The following is a 7,092-nucleotide window of genomic DNA, read 5'->3' as shown; positions in this document are numbered from 1 at the left end:
TAACGAGTTCAAACAGGTGCCATTAATACAGGTAACGAGTGGAGGACAGAGGAGCCTCTTAAAGAAGAAGTTACAGGTCTGTGAGAGCCAGAAATCTTGCTTGTTTGTAGGTGACCAAATACTTATTTTACCGAGGAATTTACCAATTAATTCATTAAAAATCCTACAATGTGATTTCCTGGATTCTTTCCCCCCATTCTGTCTCTCATAGTTGAAGTGTACCTATGATGAAAATTACAGGCCTCTCTCATCTTTTTAAGTGGGAGAACTTGCACAATTGGTGGCTGACTAAATACTTTTTTGTCCCACTGTACTCCAAATTCTTATGGTCAGTCCAAATGATGAAAGGTTGCTCTGCCCCCTCCAACCAATGTCTCCACTCCTCTAATGCTAGTTTAACAGCCAGCAACTCCCGGTTTCCCACATCATAGTTCCTCTCAGCGGGAGAAAGTCTGCGGGAGAAAAAGGCGCAAGGATGTAATTTGTTGTCCTGGGGAGAACGTTGAGACAAAACGGCTCCCACTCCAGAGTCTGAAGCGTCCACCTCCACAATAAATTGCAGACCTGTGTCAGGTTGCGTCAAGATGGGAGCAGAAACAAATTGTCGTTTTAAATTCTGGAATGCATGATCTGCCTCTGGAGTCCACAGGAAAGTCCGTGAGGTAGATGTCAAGGCCGTAAGGGGAGCGGCCACCTTGCTATAATCCCGCAAAGCCAAGAAAACATTGCAACTGTTTGCGGCTCTCTGGTTGAGGCCATTCCCGGACTGCAGTGACCTGAGAAAGGATGTACCCCAAAAATGAAACAGTGGGGGCATGAAACTCGCACTTCTCAGGCTTTACGTAAAGCCGATTCTTCAGTAACCTCTCCAATTCTGCCCGGACATGCTGGTTGTGCGCCTCAGGGGACTTAGGAGAAAAGGGGAAAAGATCAGGATATCGTCCAAATAGACAAAAACAAAGCAGTTGATCATATCACGGAGAATGTCATTTACCAGGGCCTGGAACACTGCAGGGGCATTTGTAAGTCCAAAAGGCATGACCAAATATTCAAAATGGCCAAGGGGAGTATTAAAGGCTGTCTTCCACTCGTCTCCCTCTCTGATCCGGATGAGATGGTAAGCATTTCTGAGGTCAAGCTTGGAGAAAATGGTGGAACCATGAAGTGAGGTAAAGGCGGAGCTGATGAGGGGTAAGGGATACATGTTTTTAACTGTGATGTTATTTAGGCCCCGATAGTCAATGCAGGGACGAGGAGAACCATCCTTCTTGCTGACAAAGAAAAATCCGGCCTCTACCGGAGATGAAGATGGTCGAATAAGTCCTGCTGCAAGGGAATCACGGATATAATCTTCCATGGAGATCTGCTCAGGTTTAGAAAGATTATATAGGCGACTGTGAGGGAGGGTAGAACCGGGGAGCAAGTCTATGGCGCAATCATAGGGACGGTGGGGAGGTAGTGAGAGGGCTTTGTCTTTACTAAATACTTGGGCTAGGTCGTGATACTCTACAGTCTATGGATTCGGGAGGTGGAGTGATGTTAGGGTTGGACGGGGTCAGGGCGGAGGGTAGGCAGTTAGCATGGCAGTCAGCGCTCCAAGAGACTACTTCCCTCCGGGTCCAGTTAATATGTGGGTTGTGGTATATTACCATGGGTAACCTAGTACCACTGGCGGATTGGAGTAGTTGAGGACATGGAAACTAATCTTCTCCTGGTGATTACCAGCCAGAACCAAAGTTACCTGATTGGTAATGGAAGCCACCTGAGCCAGCGGGGTACCGGTAAGACCATGAGCCATTATGGGTGAGGGTAGAGACTGAGCAGGTATCTGGAGCTGTTTTACTAACTGAGCGTCAATAAAGTTTTCCTCAGCCCCTGAATCCACCAGGGTGACTACAGGCACAGACTGGGAACGCCAACACAGGGATGCAGGGAGCTGTAGTCGTTTGGGGGAATTCATAGAAGTTCGACTCACCCGTATTCCCCCAGTTACCGGTGAGTCACTCCTTTTTCTGGACGAGAGGGGCAGGTAGCAAGAAAATGTCCATTAAGTCCACAATAGAGGCATGCGTTCGTGGCCCGCCGGTGCTGCCTCTCCTGGGCGGTCAGCCGAGCCCTTCCTATTTGCATGGGTTCTGGATCCAGACAGAGAGGCTGAACAGTAGCGGCCGTAGAGCGCTCAGGAAAAGATGGACTGGTCCCGGAGATAGTTCCCCGTCGCTCCTTTAGCTGATTGTCCAACCGTATGGAGGTAGAAATCATATCCAAGATGGCGCCAAGTGAGTGGCAGCCAGTTACGGCAGCTCTGACCTTTCCCTTTTATTATTCGGACTTTTTTGCACTTTTTGCTTTTCTTTACGTTTTACGCGCCTGCAGCAGTCGTCCCTGTTCACGTTCACACTTTAATGTGAAGCTGGTGAGACTGGTGCTGTGTTTTTTACTTTTTTCTGGGCTGTTTAACGCTGCGTCGGCCAACACAGTCATCCACGGCCCAGGTGTTTACACTCGGGAACAGCTGCTAGCGTTGAGCCAAGTTAGGCTACCCCAAGAGAGGAGACCAGAGATCCCTGCAGAACTACGGAGGAGGAGGAGGGGATGCAGAGCTGGAGTGCAGCGCCGAGAGAGGAGACGGAGGTTCAAGCCATGCCTTCCATCTGTTGTCATGGGAAACGTGAGGTCTCTTCCGAACAAGATGGAAGAGCTAGCGGCGCTGATGAGGCTACAGCGGGAGTACCGGGAGTGTAGTCTGCTTCACTTCACCGAGACCTGGTTGAACGAGCTCACCCCGGACTCCCTGGTGCAGCTGGACGGATTTCACCTCGTCAGAGCGGACAGAAACAGGAGGGAGAGTGGCAAGAAGAAGGGCGGAGGAATAGCGATGTTTGTGAACGACAAGTGGTGTAACCCCGGGCACATTCATGTCATGGAGCAACGGTGCACTAAGGACATTGAGCTGCTAGCATCCGGCCGTACTACCTGCCGAGGGAGTTTTCACGTTATCGCTATAACTGTGTACATCCCCCCCTCGGCCAACGCCGACGCGGCCTGCAAGCTTCTCCACAGTGTTGTGTCACAGCTGCAGACAGCGCATCCCCAAGCCTTTCTCCTCATTACCGGAGATTTCAACCATGTTTCCCTGTCTGCCACTCTTCCTAACTTTCATCAGTACGTGGACTGCTACACCAGGGACAATAAAACTCTGGGCACAGACCAGCCTACCCCCAGCTCCTCACCACCACCATCTCCGGGGCTCTCACCCTCCCCCTCACTTCCACAACCACCTCTGGTCCTCTCACCTCCACCCCCCCACCCCCCACCACCTCATTGGCAGCTTGGCAGTTCCTGCCATGTGGAAGACTTCTTGTGTGGTTCCAGTTCCTAAGACCTCGCGCCCCAAGGAGCCCAACCACTACAGACCCGTGGCCTTAACCTCTCACCTGATGAAGGCACTTGAGAGGATCGTCCTAACCCATCTCCGCCCCCTGGTGAGCCCACACATGGATCCCTTGCAGTTTGCATATCAGCCTGGAATTGGGGTGGATGACGCTGTCATCTACCTGCTGCAGAGATCCCTGTCTCACCTGGAGGGCAGTGGAAGCACTGTGAGGATCACTTTCTTTGATTTCTCCAGTGCCTTCAACACAATCCTACCTCCACTGCTCGGGTGAAGATGGAGAGAGCGGGAGTCAGTGACCAGCTGGCTGCATGGGTCACTGACTACCTCACCGACAGACCCCAGTATGTGAGACTGCAGGACAGTGTGTCTGATGTGGTGGTTTGCAGCACAGGGGCCCCCCAGGGAACGGTACTGTCACCTTTCCTCTTCACCCTGTACACATCAGACTTCAGGTACGCTACAGACAGTTGTCACCTCCAGAAGTTCTCTGATGACACTGCCATCGTGGGGTGTGTGTCAGAGGGGAACGACTGTGAATACAGGACGGTCATCACGGACTTTGTTGACTGGTGTGGACGGAACAACCTCCTAGTCAACGCCAGCAAGACGAAAGAGATGGTGGTCGACTTCCACAAGAAACCCTCCATCACTGCACCAGTGAGCATCCAGGGACTTGGCATCGAGAGAGTGAGGACATACAAGTACCTGGGTGTTCACCTTAATAATAAACTGGACTGGACAGACAACACTGACTCTCTCTACAAGAGGGGTCAGAGTCGACTATACCTGCTGAGGAGGCTAGGATCCTTTGGAGTGAGCAGACCAACTCCAAAGGAGTGGTCTTCTTTGAGACTGTGGTGGCATCTGTGGTCTCATATGCAGTGGTGTGTTGGGGAGGGGGGTGCTCTGAGCGGGACAAGAACAGGCTCAACAGACTAATTAAGAGAGCCAGCTCGGTCTGTGGCTGCCCCCTGGACCCCATAGAGGTGGTGGGAGAGAGGAGGACCTTGTCCAAACTGTCCTCCATCTTGGACAACACCTCCCACCCTCTGCATCAGACTGTGGGGGCCTTAAGCAGCTCCTTCAGTCACAGACTGATACACCCCAGGTGTAAGAAGGAACGCTTCCGCAGGTCCTTCATCCCGACTGCAGTCAGACTGTACAATGCTGCATTATAGTCTGCTGCACCAACCACCACCACCACCTGTGCACTTTACTATAACATAAACTGTACAATAATTCTCACCCCACTTCACTTCACCCTGTTGTTGTTGTCTCTGTAATTACATTTTTTTGTGTACATAGGTTTTTACCACTGTATATATTATATTATATTCTGCTATTTAATTTTTCTAATTCTATTATATTCTGCTATTTAATTTTTCTAATTCTTAACTGTGTGCTTTTATTTTTTTTTGTCTGTCCCTTTGAGCTGCTGTAACAGCAAAGTTTCCCCACTGAGGGATCAATAAATAAATATCTTATCTTATCAGCTGGTCCTGGGATGAGGCGTCCTCATGGGTGATGAGCTCATCCTTTTAGATTCTCCCGAAGCCCTTTATAGAAAGCACCCTGGAGTGCTTGATTTGGGAGACGTGGAATGTGGGGTGAATGCGCATAGAAGCTGGAAGCTTGAGGCAGACAGCAGAGGGATTGATGATCTTGTGGATAGGGAATGGGCCCAAAAACCGGGGGGAGAGTTTTCTGGATTCAGTTCTGAGGGGTATGTTGCGAGACGACAACCAGACTGACTGACCTTCAGTGTACTGTGGAGCTGGGGACCGGTGCTTATCAGCTGACCTCTTATTCTTTTCCGTGGTTGACTGCAGGGCTGCTTGTGTCCTCCTCCAAATGGCCTGGCAGCGCTGCAGATGGTGTTGGATGGAGGGCACCGGTCAGAGACGATGTCCAGGGGGATACCATGCAGACGGACGACATGAGTGGAGAGGAGGTCAGCGGTCTCCCTGGCAGATGGGAGCTTGGGCAGAGCTACAAAGTGGGCAGCTTTGGAAAACCGGTCAACAATGGTGAGAATAGCTGTTTGGTTAGAAGAAGATGGCAAACCTGTGACAAAATCCAGTGCAATGTGAGACCAAGGCCGACCCGGGACAGGGAAGGGCCTGAGCAGACCAGCGGGTGGAGTGTGAGTGCTCTTTCCCCTAGCGCAGATAGTGCAGGCCAGCACAAAGTCTCTGGTGTCTTGGTCCATGGTGGGCCACCAGAAATGCTGCTTAGCCAAGGATAGTGTTCTCTTGATGCCCAGGTGGCAAGAAAATTTGGAGGCATGGACCCATTGCAGAACCTGTGACCGAACGGAATCCGGAACAAATAGGCAGCCTGGGGGTCCGCCACCTGGATCTTGCTGTTGGAGCTGCGCTTGCCTGACAGTGGTCTCAATGTCCCAGGTGAGGGGACAAAAAACAGGACCCAACGGGCCTGACGGGAGTTAAGGCGTTTGGCACCCTGGATGTAGGCCAGGTTTTTGTGGTCTGTCCACACCACAAAGGGAAGTGAAGATCCCTCCAACCAATGTCTCCCTTCCTCCAGGGCCAACTAAACCGCTAGCAACTCCCTGTTGCCTACATCATAATTCTTCTCTGCAGGAGAGAGTCGGCGAGAGAAGTAGGCGCAGGGGTGGAGATGGAGATCTGGGCCCTTCCGCTGAGAGAGGACTGCCCCAACTCCCACATCTGAAGCATCCACCTCCACGACGAACTGTTGCGCTGGATCTAGCTGGATAAGAATTGGGGCGGAAACAAACAGAGACTTGAGTCGAGAGAAGGCAGCTTCAGCTTCAGGGGTCCATAAGAACTGAGAGAGGTTAATGGAGCAACAACCAAACTGAAGTTCCGAATAAATCTCCGGTAGAAGTTCGCAAACCCCAAAAACCTTTGGAGCTGTTTGCGGTTAGCCGGAGTGGGCCAATCTGCTACGGCCCTGACCTTCTCTGGATCCGCCCTCACCTGTCCGCTCTCAACAATGAATCCCAGGAAGGTCACCTGGGGGGCATGGAACAGGCATTTCTCCGCCTTCACGTAGAGCTTGTTCTCCAGGAGTCTCAGGAGAACCATCCGGACGTGATTCTGGTGAGCCTGGAGAGTCTGGGAGAAAATCAGAATATCATCTAGATACACAAACACGAAACGGTTCAGGAAGTCTCTCAGAACATCATTAATCAGAGTTTGGAACACGGCAGGGGCATTCGTCAACCCGAAAGGCATGACCCGGTACTCAAAATGGCCAAAAGGCGTGTTGAATGCAGTCTTCCACTCATCCCCCTTGCGTATCCACACCAGGTGGTAGGCGTTACGCAGATCCAACTACGTGAAGATTGTGGCGCCTTGTAGTGACGAATCGATGAGGGGGAGAGGGTACTTGTTCTTGATAGTGATATCGTTTAATCCACGGAAATCAATACAGGGGCGCAGAGACAAATCTTTCTTGCCCACAAAAAAGAACCCGGCTCCAACGGGGGACGTGGAAGGACGAATGAGGCCTGCTTCCAGGGACTCCTTTATGTATTTCTCCATCGCCTCCTGCTCAGGTTGGGACAGATTATACAGGCGACTGGAAGATAGTGCTGCTCCAGGAACCAGATCTAAGGGCGGTGAGGAGGAAGGGAGAGCTCCAGATAGGTCAGGGAGGTCTGGGGAGGACGGAGACGAGGCAGGTGCTCCATCAGCTGGTGGAAGAGC

This window comes from Pempheris klunzingeri, chromosome 21 (assembly GCF_042242105.1).
Source record: "Pempheris klunzingeri isolate RE-2024b chromosome 21, fPemKlu1.hap1, whole genome shotgun sequence".
NCBI lineage: Eukaryota > Metazoa > Chordata > Actinopteri > Acropomatiformes > Pempheridae > Pempheris > Pempheris klunzingeri.
Note: the sequence above shows the minus strand (reverse complement) of the source record.